Source organism: Mandrillus leucophaeus, unplaced genomic scaffold (genome assembly GCF_000951045.1).
Source record: "Mandrillus leucophaeus isolate KB7577 unplaced genomic scaffold, Mleu.le_1.0 Scaffold722, whole genome shotgun sequence".
Lineage (NCBI taxonomy): Eukaryota > Metazoa > Chordata > Mammalia > Primates > Cercopithecidae > Mandrillus > Mandrillus leucophaeus.
The window spans coordinates 504,762-521,729 of record NW_012107831.1 but is presented as its reverse complement, the minus strand read 5'-3'; the positions used below and the strand labels follow the sequence as shown (position 1 = coordinate 521,729).

Below are 16,968 nucleotides of genomic sequence, written 5' to 3'. Positions count from 1 at the left end.
TTGGACACAGGAAGGAGAACATCACGCAGTGGGGCCTATTGTGGGGAGTGGGGAGCGGGGAGGGATAGCATTAGGACATTAGGAGATATACCTAATATAAATGATGAGTTAATGGGTGCAGAACACTAACATGGCACATGTATACATATGTAACGAACCTGCACATTGTGCACATGTACCCTAGAACTTAAGTATAGTAATAATTAAAAAAAAATGGCACAGAGAAAAGAGACATAGGCACATTATTTTAAACAGACTCTGATTAGTGTTTGACATGGTTTGGCTGTGTCCACACCCAAATCTCATCCGGAATTTCCATGTGTTGTGGGAGGGACCGGGTAGAAGGCAACTGAATCACGGGGGCAGTTCTTTATCATGCTGTTCTCATGATAGCAAATAAGTCTCATGAGATCTGATGGTTTTTAAAAGGGGAGTTTCCCTGCACAAGCTCTCTTTGCCTGCTGCCATCCAGGTAAGACGTGACTTGCTCCTCCTTGCCTTCCTCCATCATTGTGAGGCTTCCCCAGTCACGGGGATCTTTAAGCCCAATTAAGCCTTTTTCTTTTGTAAACTGCCCAATGCAGGGTATGTCTTTATCAGCAGCGTGAAAACAGACTAATACAGTGAATCGGCATCTGTAGAGTGGGGCGTTGCTGAAAAGATACCCGAAAATGTGGAAGCAACTTTGGAACTGGGTAACAGGCAGAGGTTGGAACAGTTTGGAGGGCTCAGAAGAAGACAAGAAAATGTGGAAAAATTTGGAACTCCCTAGAGACTTGTTGAGTGACTTTGACCAAAATGCTGATGACATGGACAATGAAATCCAGGTGGAGGTGGTCTCAGATGGAGATGAGGAACTTCTTGGGAACTGGAGCAAAGGTGACCCTTGTTATGTTTTGGCAAAAGACTAGCAGCATCTTGCCCCTGCCCTAGAGATTTGTGAAACTTTGGGAGGCCAAGGTGGGTGGATCACTTGAGGTCAGGAGTTTGAGAACAGACTAGTCAACATGGTGAAACCCCACCTCTACTAAAAATACAAAAAAATTAGCCAGGCATTGTGACAGGCACCTGTATTCCCAGCTACTAGGGAGGCTGAGGTAGGCAAATTGCTTGAACCCAGGAGGCAGAGGTTGCAGTGAGCCAAGATTGCACCATTGCACTCCAGCCTGGGCAACAAGAGTGAAACTCCATCTCAAAAAAAAAAGAAAGAAAAGAAACTTTGAACTGGAGAGAGATGATGACTTAGGGTATCTGGTGGAAGAAATTTCTAAGCCTCAAAGCGTTCAAGAGGTGACTTGGGTGCTGTTAAAGAAATTCAGTTTTATAAGAGAGGCAAAGCATAAAAGTTCAGAAAATTTTCAGGCTAACAATGTGACAGAAAAGAAAAATCCCATCTTCTGAGGAGAAATTCAAGCCAGCTGAAAAAATCTGCATAAGTAATGAGGAACTGAATGTTAATCTTCAAAATAATGGGGAAAATGTCTCTAGGGCATGTCAGAGGTCTTCTCAGCAGCCCTTCCCATCACAGGCCCAGAGGCCTAGGAGAAAAAAGTGGTTTTGCGGGCCAGGCCCAAAGTCCCCAGGCTGTGTGCAACCTAGGGACTTGGCACCCTGCATCCCAGCCACTCTAGCAGTGGCTGAAAGAGGGCAATGTAGAGCTCGGCTGTGGCTTCAGAGGGTGCAAGCCTCAAGCCTTGGCAGCTTCCATGTGGTGTTGAGCCTGCAAGCACACACAAGTCAAGGACTGGAGTTTGGGAACCTTGGCCTAGATGTCAGAGAATGTATGGAAATGCCTGGATGTCCAGGCAGAAGTTTACTGCAGGGGCAGGGCTCTCATGGAGAACCTCTGCTAGGGCAGGACAGAAGGGAAATGAGGGCTTGGAACTCCCACACAGAGTCCCTACTGGGGGACCACCTAGTGGAGCTGTGAGAAGAGGGCCACCATACTCCCGACCCCAGAATGTTACATCCACTGACAGCTTGCACTGTGTGCCTGGAAAAGTTGCAGACACTCAACACCAGCCCATGAAAGCAGCTGGGTGGGAGGCTGTACCCCACAAAGCCACAAAGGTGGAGCTGCTCAAGACCATGGGAACCCACCGCTTAATATCAGCATAACCTGGATGAGAGACATGGAGTCAAAGGAGATCATGTTTGAGCTTTAAGATTTGACTGCCCCATTGGATTTCGGACTTGCATGGGGCCTGTAGCCTCTTTATTTTGATCAATTTCTCCCATTTGGAATGGCGGTATTCACCCAATGCCTGTACCTCCTTTGTATCTAACTAACCTGCTTTTGATTTTCTAGGCTCATAGGTGGAAGGGGCTTGCTTTGTCTCAGATAAGACTTTGGACTATGGATGTTTGAGTTAATGCTGAAATGAGTTAAGACTTTGGGGGACTGTTGGGAAGGCATGATTGGTTTTAAAATGTAAGGATATGAGATTTGTAAAGGGCCAGCGTGGAATATGGTTTGACTGTGTCCTTGCCCAAATCTCATCTTGAATCCCCACGTGTTGTGGGAGGGACCTGGTAAGAGGTAACTGAATCACAGGGGCAGATCTTTCCCATGCTGTTCTCATGATAGCAAATAAGTCTCACAAGAGCTGATGGTTTTAAAAAGGGAAGTTTCTCTGCACAAACTCTCTTTGCCAGCTGCCATCCATGTAAGATGTGACTTGCTCTTCCTTGTTCACCACTATGATTGTGAGGCTTCCCCAGCCACATGGAACTTTAAGTCCAATGAAACCTCTTTGTTTTGTAAACTGCCCAAAATCAGGTATGTCTTTATCAACAGTGTGAAAACAACTAATATGGTGTTCTAACAAAAATACAAATGATATGAGATCAGAGAACGGAAGAGGAGAGAATAATTTTTGCCAGCAAGTCCTTTTTACATAGAATTTGAGCGGGGCTCTGAAGGAAATCAGAGTTTTAATTGGTATGTTGTGTTGCTAAAGGGAGGAACCCATAGGCAGAACTGGGAATTTAGATACCATTTAGATTATGAAGGACTTGAAAATCAAATTTTAAAAGTTATGCTTCTTAGCGGGGCGTGATGGCGTGTGCCTGTAGTCCCAGCTACTTGGGAGGCTGAGGCAAGAAAATCGCCTGAACCCAGGAGGCAGAGGTTGCAGTGAGCTGAGATCACACCATTGCACTCCAGCCTGTGCAACAGAGCGAGACTCTGCCTCAAAAAAAAAAAAAAAAAAGATAAAAAGTTATGCTTCACCTATTAGTAAATCACCAAAGACTTGCAAGACTAGTTAGGAAACTATCAGGAGTTAGGACTCGGGAAAAGATGATACAAAAGGAGAGATTAGAGGTGATAATAAATTTTCAAGAACAGTAATGCCATTAAATAAATGGGTGAACACATAAAGAGGAACACATATGTAAGTCAAATGATAAAATGGGGTGGACATATTAACCTTTGGGGGTCTTGCATTATTTGGAGTGGTCAAGTAGGTAGCTGGAAGTATAAAACAGAGTGTAGTGTTCTAAACCTGGCAGTTATTATAGTTATCCTGCATTTGTATTTGCTGTATACTGGTACTTTCCACTAGGTTATGTGGCTTTTAGAGTAGAAAGTATTACTTAAATACATCTTTATTTATCATGGAAATTCTTACTGCCCTATGCAAGAATGAGCTTTCTTTTTAATGGATTCACGGTTTATATTTTTATTTGCCAGAAATAGGGATTGAGGGGTGTAAGTTTTCACTTTGTCTATTCTTCTGCCTGCTGCTGGGATTGTACTTTGCTCATTTATGAACGTTCTCAAGTTAACAATGTTAAGTTTGACATTTACGGGAAGTATGTGAAGCCCGATACTTGGGTTGTAGTGCCCTCTGCTGGGAAAAGTGATAGAACATCGGTGTGTTCTTGCGCAAAAGAAAAAAATATAAGTTCAGATGTCAGAGACAGTAATTAAAGGCTTTTTATCCTTTAATCAAATATATATGTGCATATCTATTTTGCATTAAAAAAACTCAAAATAGTGGATGTATTTAAATGCCAAGTTATTCTGGTAATTTAAAATGCAATTTCGTTTATAAAAACTAGCTTAACATAAATTTCATTAACACATTTATGGAAAGCAAAAATAAATGATAAATCTATCATAGGCAGTTATGTCCCATTTGAGCTTAAAGAAACATAATTATAGAATTTCAGTTATTTGTGACTATGCAACCACATGATTTTCCAAGACTGTTCGATGCAAAATTTTCAATTCATTTCTATCAAGCCAAATGTCCCAATTTAGGCTGGGAAACTATATTCACCATATTCATAAATATCTCATCAATATTTAATGATTAACGATTTATTGAAAATATACCATTTAAATTGAAATTTATTTAAACAAAGGTTAATGAATTTTTTTTCCTTTTGGTTATAAAGTAACCATGCTCATTATGGAAAATATAAGACAGACTCTAGAAATCATTCATAAAATCACTAGAATAAACTCTGTTAAACAACAAAAAAAAAACACACTCTGGTCTCCTGTATTTTTTCTAGTCTTTTTTTCTACTCGTGTTTTATATAGCAGAGACAAACTAGAGAGTAGTTTTATGTAACTTTTTTCTTTGCGTTATGACTTATAAGTCTGTGCAATTTTAAAGAATTCTCATCCCAACATTGTACTTCTTTTCTTTTCCCTTTTCTACCCAATTAAAGATAAAAGCTCCCCAATACTAGCACAGAGCTTTTGATCATTATACTGGAAAGAATCTCTTGCTTGTCAGAACCTTCCAGGCTCTACTTCTACTCCTCTTTGATCTGCAACTGCACTGCTGCCTACTAGTCATCGTTCTAGTTTATTCCCAGAGCCCTCTACTGTTTACTCTGTGAAAACTATTTCTTCTTTGCTACAGTAGAAATTAGTGCCAGCAGTCTTTTTCAACAAATTAGTTTAGACCAGAGAAACTTCTGTGTCTCCAAATATATATGTCCTGTCTCATGTTTCTCAGTCCCCTTAAAGTTAAAAGGGGCCATTTAGTAAGTTTTGACAAATGATCTAGGAGCATTAGTGGATATATTTTCATTCTGTTAGTGGGTCTATTAGCAGCATTCTCTTGCTCTGTGATTAGGATTGTGAAGGCAATGTTCACACGGCATAGCCACAAGATGAAAGCAGCCTGGTTTGCTAATCTGGCAGCCTGGGAGAGTCATCCTACTGTCAATAGCCTATGAGTGAGAAGTAAATTTTGGTGTGCTAAGCTATGGAGATTTAAGTATGTGGAACCACAATAACATCTAGCCTATCCTGACTAATACATGATAGTATATTCAGTCACAGTGTTTGACAACGTTGTTTTCTCTACTTTGGGTGCCCTTCCCAAGCACCTCCACCCCTTCACCCAGAAATTTTTCTTGGGCTTCCTCTTATTCATCCTACAGGGCTCATCTCAGGGGCATTAACTTGATAAACCTTTGATTGCCCCCATCCCTCATTCTGGATTAGTTGTCTGTCCCACCTGCTTCTGTAGCACCATAAGTATATAAATGAACAGTTCTTGGATATTTATGGATTGATGAAATTATTTTGTAGATATTAGTTATATAAAATTTTCTTTAGAATAATTATTAAAACAATTAGAATAGATCAGCAGTTTTCAAAGTGTTTTCTGCAGACCCCTAAGGGTCTCTGAGACTTTTTCAGGAAGTCTGTAAAATCAAACTAACAGTGAAAATAGATTAGTGACAAAAAACTGGGACTTTTAGCAAATCAAGGTAAAAGCACCAAACTATACCAGGAGTCATTGGATCATTGTATTTTTCACTGCCATGCATTTGCAGTAAAAAAATCCAACTTTATTTAAGAATGCTCTGGATGAAACATTAAAGATTACAAATTGTATTACATTTTGAAATTGAGTGCATACATATCTTGGTTATATTATGAATGACAAAATGAGAAGTAGACATAAGCATGGTTGCTGCATAATTGAATTGAATGGCAATCTTGAGTAAAAGCACTGAAGTAATTTTATGATTTGCAAGCTGAACGCATCATTTTTGTCATGGAACAACATTTTATTTGCTAAGAGTGACTGAAAACCTATTAGAATCAGAATCAGTAATTATTTAATATATTTAGAATCTGCATGTGGCAGATATTTTCTTGATAAAGTAAGCTTCTTATAAGGAAAGTGACTGTTGCTAATTATGAAATATGAGATTTATTAAGAAAATTAGAATTTCGGTAAACTTATTTGTGCTACAAATTAATAAACTCTGGCTCTCAGAGGCAGATGGAAGCAAAAAAGATGCCAACTCCCAGACAGAGTTCTGGCATGGATTCACATAAAACAATTACACTAGTATTCAAGTTGCATCTGAAGGCTTGAAAATATAAAATTACAAGATTAATTAGAATATTAGCAGTCACTAGTATCACTTTCCATAATCTCTACTCCTACCCCCACCTCAAGACTAGATCCTTTAATCTCCTCTGCCCCTTCTAGAGGAGTCGGCATCCAGGATCCACCTGAATGGGAGCCAGACTTGCCAGACCATGATTCAGAGGGCATTTTCATATAGGCTCAAATGAGAAATATACAATACCCTATAAATATAAATACTTTTGTGAAAGTAATCCTGATTTCATTTCCCAGCATGGACTTCTCACTGTGTTAGGTATTACCCAAAGTTGCAAGAAGTTTTCACCTTTTTCAGGAAAAGCAAGCAAGCAAACACACAAACACGTAACACCAACAAACAAAAACTCCCACAAAAATGTAAATTATCAACAGCTTTGGGCACGGTGGCCCACGCCTGTAATCCCAGCACTTTGGGAGGCCAAGGCGGGCGGATCACGAGGTCAGGAGATCAAGACCATCCTGGCTAAGACGGTGAAACCCCGTCTCTACTAAAAAAAATACAAAAAATTAGCCGGGCGTGGTGGTGGACGCCTGTAGCCCCAGCTACTCGGGAGGCTGAGGCAGGAGAATGGCGTGAACCCAGGAGGCAGAGCTTGCAGTGAGCCAAGATAGCCTCACTGCACTCCAGGCTGGGCCACAGAGCCAGACTCTGTCTCAAAAAAAAAAAAAAAAAAAAAAAAAATCACTTCCTTATCCTGGACTTCTATGACTAAAAGGCAGGATTGTGTAAAGTGGGTGTTGTTCTGCATTCTTGGACAAGGTTGTTAACCTCTTGGTATCTGTTTATTCATCTATAAAGTTAAAATAATAATAGTACTCCTCATGGAATAGACAGAAGGATCAATTGGGATAACACAAAGTCATTAGAATTGTGCCTGACACATAGTAAGAACTCAGTAAACGTTAAGCATTACTGCTTCAATTATGATGATGATAATGAATACAATGTGTAATGTTAATTACCACCAAGGGAATTAAATATCAATATCATTAATAACTGAAATTTAATACGCTAAGACTACTTTAAAAGATCTTTGGCATTTCAATGTTTTAAGAAACTGAGTTTATGTATGACATAAAGGAACTAAAAATGCCATTTAAAAGTGATTTAATAAAATTTTAGGACAACTATTATTACATATATACTTATTTGAGATCTTTGGCAAATGCAAAATGGTTATCAGTAGATAGTATAAAATCCACACTTTCTGGAAGAAGAAAACTCAGTAAGTAAAAGATTTTCTCATCTATCTAATCTAGGTCATGGACGCTCAAGTAAAATTTAAATATTGTATAAGAACTTATCAAGACACTAAGTCAAATTTTCAGTAAATACTAATAAAAATTTTAATTTTTTAAAAGTGAGTATTACAGACTGTAGTTACTTAATGCGTGGAGATTGTGTGGTTCATAAAACAGGGCTCTAGGCAAGCTTCTAGGGACTGTGGGACTGGGACTATGGCCAGAAATGAACATTTGTGTCACACAAAAAACCCACCTACAGACATACCGTGCTTACCTCCTTCTTGAACTCCCTTCTTTCCCGCCTCCTGCCTCTGACTCCTCCTTAACTTCCTCCCCAGACCCCCAACCCCACCGCAGCTTCCAGAACCATCTTCTTGGCCTTCCTATCATCCCCTAGCCGAAGACCGATTCAGCCTTTCTTTGTGCGCGTGTCTGTTTAGCGCCTGACCATGAGCCAGAATTACTGCGCCGAAGTGGAGGCCGCCGACAGCAGCCTGGTCAACCCGCAGCTGCGGGCGTCTCTTACCTACCTCTCTCTCTTCCTCCATTTCCACCGCGACGACGTGGCCCTGGAGGGCATGGGCCACTTCTTCCGAGAGCTGGCCCAGAAGAAGCGACAGGACGCCCAGAGTCTGTGGAAGACGCAAAACCACCGCGGAGCCCTCTGCGATGCCACCCAGAAGCCGTCCTAGGATGAACAGGACAGCAGCTTGGGCGCCCTGCAAGCCGCGTTGGCCCTGGAGATGAGCCTGAACCAGGCCCTGCTGGATCTGCACACCCCGGGTGCAAAGCATGCAGACCCTCACCTCTGTGGCTTCCTGGAGAACGACTTCCTAGGCCGCGAACGGAAACTCATCCGGAAGACTGGCAACCACCTGACCAGACTCAGCGGGCTGGAGGGGCCCAACCCGCGCTGGCCAAGCCTCTTCCTCTGGCGCAATAAGGAGCCTGCGGCCCCCGGAGGCCTTGAAGAGGCCCGCCGCCCCCATTCCTCTGTCAGACCTGGGGCAGCGTCCACCGGAGCTGCTCCCTTCAGCCTCAAGATACTGTTTTTGTTTTGTTTTGTTTGAAAGAGTCTCCCTGCCTGGAGTGTAGTGGTGATCTCCCCTCACTGCAACCTCCGCCTCCCCGGTTCAAGTGATTTTCCTGCCTCAGCCTCCCGAGTAGCTGAGATTACTGGCAAGAGCCACCACCCTGGCTCATTTAGACGGAGTTTCACCATGTTGGCCAGGCTGGTCCCAAACTCCAGACCTCGAGTGATCTGCCTGCCTCGGCTTCCCAAAGTGCTGGGGTTACAGACATGAGCCACCAGACCCGGCCCTCAAGATACTTTTTAACCACCCCGTGCCCTCCGGTAAGCCATGGTCCAAGTACAGGCAACCCTTCTTTTTATGGAAAAAGAAGTTAAAAAGAGAAAGGAAAACCCACCCACGAATTCTCAAGAAAGCAAACAAAAACCAAAAAGAAAACTGTCATTGAACAGTTTGCTTTTAAATTTGTTTTAATTAAAATACATTACACATTTTCAGGGTGCATAGAGACTTTTCAAAATATGTTACAAATGAAGAATTTCCACAGAAACTTGTAACAGTGAAGAACTACTACTCTGCCTGGTCTCTGTAAATCTGAAATGTGCTGTTTTGCCTGGTTTTGCTGATGTGAAATTCTTTCACAATGATTGCAAGAATTGATCAAGACCTCATACAAATAAAAGAGTGTAACTCAGTGCCTACATTCAGACTAGATTTAGATCACAACCACACACCTTCCACAAAAACTATGACATGAAGGCAGATATAGCATATTCCAACCCAGTCTGCATGAAGTATTGATTCCAGTTACAGTGATTAATTTGCCATGGACAAGGACACACTTTCACAATTCTAGAAAGTCTGAATGACAAAAACCAAGAGTTTATGCTGTGATGAGATAGCCATGATGTGAGTTAATGAAACAAAAATAATTCATATTATGATAGTCTGATTTTGATGTGAACACTGTCTTTGCTTAGGTTTTTCTGAACCAAACCTGAGATGTCTTGTTTTATTGAGTTGGCTTAGAAGTCCACAAATATTCCCTTGGGATGGCAGTTCTTTCAAAACAGCCATTGTACACACTAATTTAAAATGCATGTTAAGTAAGGCTTAGGAGTAACAGGCAAAAACAACCTACAATAGTTGCTAGGAGATGATTTTCTGTTAGACACCAGTCTTAGAGGCGATCCAGTTGCAGCAGGTGGTCACTCGTGTGTAGACCCCTGGACTATTGATTGCACCACATTCATTCCTTCGCCAGCTCACTACTCCAACAAGGCAGTATTTTGAGAATTAGGATGAACTAGTGGTCCTCCAGAGTCACCCTGAATAAAACAAAGAATATATATCATTGTGAGAATTTCCTTTGGGATACTTTAATTACACTAAATGATAACCCCAGATAAAGTTTGTAAGTCATTAGCATTTTACCCACAGTGTAAATCCCTATGTCACCATTAACTTCAACTGTGACTGACCAGAATACCTTGCCTAGGACTCTGGAGTTTACCTGAAACTGAAAGGTGTGATTTATTTTTTAAATTTATTTATATTTTAGAGACAGGATCTCACTCTGTCTCCCAGCCTGGAGTGCGGTGGCATGATCACAGCTCACTGCAGCCTGGAACTCCTGGGCTCAAGTAATCCTCCCACCTAGCTTTCTGAGTAGCTAGGAATACAGGCATGCCACCACACTGAGCTAGCTATTTTTTTATTTTTTGTAGAGATGAGGTCTCACTGTGATGCCCAAGCTGGTCTTGAACTCCTGATATCAAACAGTCCTCCTGCCTTGGTTTCCCAAAGTGCTAGGATTTCAGGCATGAGCCACTGCACCAAAGGTATGATTTAATAAGTTACAAGCTTTAATTCCATGACAAAGCTTTGGGAGACATATGAATATACTTGGAATATGGGACTTCATATCTGAGAAAAAATACCAGAACTCTAACCATGAGGGGGTAAGAAAGTGAGAGGAATTTCAGAATGGGCTGAAAGTAATTGAAAAAATTCTGAGATGATTATTTATTGAAATGTAGCTAAGAATCTGGACTGTGGTGCTAGACAGCTTAGGTTTGTATGTCAGCTATGATGTGCAAATTACTAAAATTTACTTGCCTCTATTTCCTCATCATAAAATGAGAATACTGGTATTATCTACATCATAAGAGTGTAATGAAGATTAAATGAATCAACATTTGTAGAGGACTTAAAACAGTGTTTGACTCAGAATAAGTCCAGCATAAATGTTTGTTAAACACTTAAAAACATATGTTGCATGTAGGGAAGAATTACTTTAGTGCCAAAGCTGAGAGGAACTTTGACAGGATTGGAAAAGTGCAAATTAATTGAAGTATAGAATTGTCTCCATATTGATGATTTTCATAAAGTAAGAGCAGTTATTTATATACTACTGGCCAATGTCAATAATGGCCAGAATGACCTGGCAGGCATCAATATTTCCTTCCATGTACCCAGCACGTAGCATTGTATCCTGCAGCATACCATGATAGGCTTCTTTAGCATTACAAGTGTTTGTATCAATAATCTTCACAGATGCTTTCTGAAGGAACACTGGATATTTACCTAAAGGGATTAAATATCGGCAAACAAGCTGAAAGAACTGGATGACCTTGCTTTATCCTCTGTACATAAGACCCATATTTGACTATCGCATACTTTTAGAATGAAAAAGCCCACTCACTTTCCTCACTCAAACTGATAAAAAAGAAATGTTCAAATTATAATTTGAAATATCTTTCTAATGTTGCCTGTCTCTCTTTCTCTCTCTTCCTACATCTTTGGACCAGCGCTTTCTCAATTGGCTTTTCCAGGTTAGGGAGGTTCTACAACCAAATTGGTTTCCTTGGAATGTTTGAAACCTAGGCAGTTTGCAAAGTCATAACTCCATATGCACCATTCCCTAAGAGATTGTCTGAGAGTACTCAACATCTGGAGGTAAATGATGCCTTTGACTCTACACCTAGATTACTATTTTCCTGTTGCTTTTGTACCTTACATGGTGTGTTACATTTTCCCTGGTCTTACCATTAAATGAAAGTCTTCCCCATCCTGTAACAACTCTTTCACCAGGTGGAAAAATCTGTGTGGCTTCAGGAAGAAAAACTCGATGTACATCATTCTTAAATAAAACCTTTTTAGTGAGCAGTATAAGTGCAATATCATCATGATGTTCATCCTGGATGTAGTCTTCATGAATAATAATTTGTTGAGCATCATGTTCCATATAGGGTAGAGTTACTTTCATGCCAAAGCTGACAGTATAGTTTTTTGGATTTTTTGTCCTAAAGAAATAAAAATCATATATTTTGTATTTATTTCAAGATAATAGAAATACATTCTGTATCTACTGTACTCTTCTTGGCATGAATACTTCCTTGATCTATATAGTTCATTAGCAATTTATAATCTGATTTTTAACTCATTTTAAAAAATCTTGAGTTCCTACACCATACACTATATAAGGCAATGGGGGAATAGAATAAAAATAAGTGGCCATGCCATCAAAAAGTTTAAATCTAGTGAAAGGTAGGTGTAAACACTAGCAGTTATAATAGGTTAAATAATGGTGTATATAATTAGTGAGACTACAGAATAGGAAGACTTAAATCTGTATTCTTAAGGGAATAGAAGATTTCTTAGGGAAAATAGTATTTTGGATAAGACTATGGGTCTAAGTCGTATTTGCCTAAAAGACGAGCAGATGGGGGCAGGCATGTGCGGAGAGGAAGGTACATATGAAACAGAATGTGTTTCAGCAACTACAAGTAGTTTAGGATGTCTGTATTATAAAGTGATGAGAGGTAAGTATCATGTGAAGAAAAAAATGCTCTGTCAAGAATGAATGACTCTTCCCATTTTTACTGAAAAGGTAGGAAAGTCTTAGATAGGCTTGCCATATAATTTTTCTTCCAAACCAGGACACTTTTGAGAATGAAAGGGAGTGCTGCTGATATTTAAACAGGGATAACAGGTACAAACTGGAACTTCCTCCAAAGCCTTTGGTTTCTGTCGCCTTGGGCAACATAATGAACTTACACTTTAAAACAGTGAGCCACAGTCACCAAGTATCTTTCACTGATCAACGATGCCCTACAGTAGTGTTGCCCATTCATTTTAAGGCGTGCTTGCCATGGCCATTCTCCTTCCTGAGCAGTGGAACCTACCCTGACTCTAACAAATGTAGGTGACATCCTTGCGCATTTCACACAGCCTGTCAGAAAAAGTCAGTTTTGTTTCATTAAGAATAACATTTGATTACAAAGCAGAGAGTGAGCTGAGTTCGCTTTGTACAGTTATATCTGACAATATCTCGTGCTTATAGCTACAGTGTAATCTGTACAGGAATCATTAGCAGCCAGTGGATTGCTTGCATACCAGCATACTGTCTTCAAGACACTAGCACTTGGAGAATGTGTGAGCTGTGGAAGGCAGATAAAGTTATAGTTAAGTTCATGCTCTGCAATCAGACTCCCTGAGTTTGAATTCTGGCCTCATCGTTTACAAGATGGATGAATTTGTGCAATTATTTCACTTCTTTGTGCTTCAGTTTCCCCGTCTCAAAAATGGAATCATAATCATCCCCATCTGTAGGATGGTTACAAAGATTAAATTAATTACTCTATGTGTGAAACACTTAGAACTGTTCCTAACCAACAGTAACAAATCATGACTGCTATGCTTTAGATCACCTCAAAACTTTAATTAAAAAGTATCTGAACTTATGGTTGTTGATAATTTCCACAGCATTGACCTTACTGATTTCTGAAATAGAACAAAAACATCGCAGTAAATTTAAAACCTAGCAACACTGACCTTGGGGCAATGGATTAAGATGATAGGTCCAACAGGGCGGAAGGATCCATAAATAATCTGCAATTTTAAAATAAAGTGTTAATACAAAGGAGAGAACACTGGCTTATTGGAATTGTTCTTTTACTATACATGAATGTATGACGTGGAGGTACCATCTTCATGACTCTGCGTGAGAGGCTTCTTTCTTATTTAATTAGAATTGTATTCCACATCATCTAAAGTGGAAAACTGTGAGTGTCTTTTCTTAGAAGAAGAGGAATTCACTACAAGTGAACCTAATTCCTGTCAGTATACAAAAAATAACTTTTAAAAAGTGACCTGTCTTATAGTGGTGGATCCAATGCTGCTTTTGAAAGTTATGGGAGATTTTGTAAAAGATTAGCAAGACACATCAGTACTTATAAGGACTGTTTAGAGTATTAATATCTGCTTTTGAATGAAAAGCAGCCTGCCTTCACCCCTGAATCAAACAAAGGTTTGGTATTATTGTGATTTGATTGTGTTTTTAATAGTGAAGAATACAAATAATTGCTTTGATGTAAAACAATGATGTTCATTAAAAAATACTGAAGGTCAGTTTTGTGTCTGATATTTGTGATATATGCTAGGGATAAAATGATGAAAGTAATGCCACTCCCATCATGAGCTTACCCATAAGCCTCAGAGAATTCAGATCTGTAGTCAAGGATCCTGAATGGTTCTTCAGCATCTAATGGAAGATACTTTCAATTCCTTTTCCTGTGTTTTCTTCCATTGATCTGGGACCCTTGAATACCAGTCGTATATGTGCTGTCACGCTGTTGTTATCAGGACTGGAAACAACATAAGGTTTTCATATGTTGCTGAAACAGCAGTTTCTTCCTCATTGTCTGATCTTTCATAACTTGGTTTCTTCTGCTCCTTTATGGGTTTGTGGAGTACCTTTAGGTTAAGCACAGGACCATCCATCCTCTTATATTTGCTTGGTGACAGTATGCATGCAACTGTATTATTCAATATGGAGGACAAGCAGTTACACAAATCTAAAAAAAGGGAGGCCAGACGTGGTGGCTCCCGCCTGTAATCCCAACACTTTGGGAGGCCAAGGTGGGCAGATCACCCAAGGTCAGGAACAGACTCAAAGTGATACAGTAACTTGCCAAAGATTCTAGGGCTATTAAATGGCAAATTTATAATATATATAAAATATATACTATATATTTATATTATTTAATATAAATATAAATTACATGTAAATATATAAATATATAGTATATATCAATTATATATATAATTTTTATCTGATACATATATCAATCATAAGCACAGATAAGAGAATGTTTGAGATAGTAGATGAAGATACAAAGTAAATAAACAGAATAAAATATTGGTTGAGACAGGAATATATACTATAAAGAGATTTCCATCTATAATAATCAACTGTCAGATTATGAATAAAAATAGTTACCACATAAGCATCTACTATGTGAAGATACTTTAGAAAAACTTTATGAAATGTATTAATCTTTCAGAAGTGTAGTCTCAGAGAGACTAAGTAATTTACCCAAAATTATATAGCCACTAAGAAGAGCCAAGGATCAAAACTCAATTTGTCTGACTCCAAAGCCCATACTTAAGCTATTACATTTCCTTCCTAAAATGTCATAGATACTAAGCTACTTGACATATGATACATGTTATCTCCAATGTGATACATATTCAACATTTAGAAATATGCTAGATACTGCATAAGAGTGCCAAGCATACAATAAGAACTAAATAAATATTAATATTATTTTGCAATATGATTGTTGCCTTTGAAGATCATCTTGTGGAAGAGATGATAAGAATGAAACCATTACATGTGGTATTAATATGATATAATTAAATGACAAAGTTTATTTTTCAATTGCAAGTTCTATGTGAATGCAGAAAGGGAGACAATATGATTAAATATAACTATAAATGTGAAAATATTTTATAATAAAGTTGATGGAAAAAGAAGTCAGAAAGCTCTCAACAAAATGCTGAAAATGGGTTGATTATAAATGATTTATGAAGGAACATTGTTAATTTCAGTTAGCTTTCCTGTGGGTCATAGATCTTTTACTATAGAGATAAACTACTAATAAAACTTTATAACAGTAGTTTACTAGGTTTTTTTAATAAGTAACAAACAAAAACTAGACCTTGAAACTATGCAACTTCTCTCTCATAATTCAATTTTCACAATGCATCATTCAGTTATTTGGATTCCTAATTATTTCTACCTATTACAATATTCAACAGCCATGAATATTCCTTAATACAAGATTAAATTAATGTAATTTATAGATTGGAAGGATATGGATTGGTTTGATTACAACTGAATGGAGCTCTTTTCCAGAGAGAGTGAATAAATTGAATATTTAATGTCTATGACAATTAAGATAAAGAAAACATACCCTAGAACAAGAAAATCAACGTTTGAATATCCTATTACTAATGTAATTCTGTGTAGCAATCTTAATGGGACACGGAGATTGCTCACTAACTATACCGAGGTCACTAGGAATACAGTCATTCTGCTCAGTTGATACCTAATGAGATGAAAATAACTTCTAGGAATGGGATGTCTACAAGGCATACTTGTACCATATGATTAACAGTTCCATCTACGTAAGTAGTTTAAATGCCAGTATGAATTGAGAAAGATGGATAATAGAGCAGAAAAGAAAGGAAATCATTCTACAACTTTTCCATAACTTAATTATTTAAAACCTATAATTAAGTATATTTAATGATATTAAAACGTATTCTGGAAAGAAAACCTAAAACACACACATACACATATACATTTTTTTCCTGAGTGCTCTGGATGCAATATCAGGGTTTAAGCATAAATTATGAGAGGACTTCTATCTAAAGATGACAGAGCAAAATCACTTTTACATTTTCCTACCCCTAAACCCAGAAAAACAACAAAAGATAAGAATAGTGGGCTCCATTCTAAGGAAACAAACAATGAAGCTACAAGTTACAACTTCAAATTTAAAAATGTGAAGCAAACATGCTCCAAACTGTGAAATATACACTGAAGTGAGAGATTATGTACATCAGAGATACATCTCACAAATTAAGCTAGATGTACATTTTTCTAAAAGTTCTCAATGATTGAGTATTAAGACTTGAGAGCTGGCCAGACGTGGTGGCTCACATCTGTTATCTCAACACTTTGGGGGGCAGAGGTGAGCAGATCACCTGAGGTTGCAAGTTCGAGACCAGCCTGGCCAACATGGTGAAACCCTGTCTCTACTAAAAATACAAAAATTAGCCAGGGTCTCTTATACACATCTAGATGTGTATAAGAGACAGGGGTATATACATATCCAAAGAAAAGCAAATTAGTTTGTCAAAAAGAAATCTTTACTCTCATGTTTATTGCAGCACTATTCACAATAGCCCTAAGTGTCCATCAACAGATGAATAGATAAAGAAAATGTGGCATA

General features: G+C 38.6%; 1 long non-coding RNA gene across 1 annotated transcript in view; it reads left to right on the top strand.

Moving 5' to 3' along the window:
- The first annotated feature begins 8,082 nt into the window (after window positions 1-8,082).
- LOC105528590 overlaps window positions 8,083-16,968 on the top strand; it is a 16,834-nt gene continuing 7,948 nt past the window's right edge. Inside the window, exons 1-2 of the long non-coding RNA XR_001004379.1 lie at window positions 8,083-9,253; window positions 11,500-11,623. This is a non-coding gene — a long non-coding RNA (uncharacterized LOC105528590). The remainder of the gene's footprint in view (window positions 9,254-11,499; window positions 11,624-16,968) is intronic.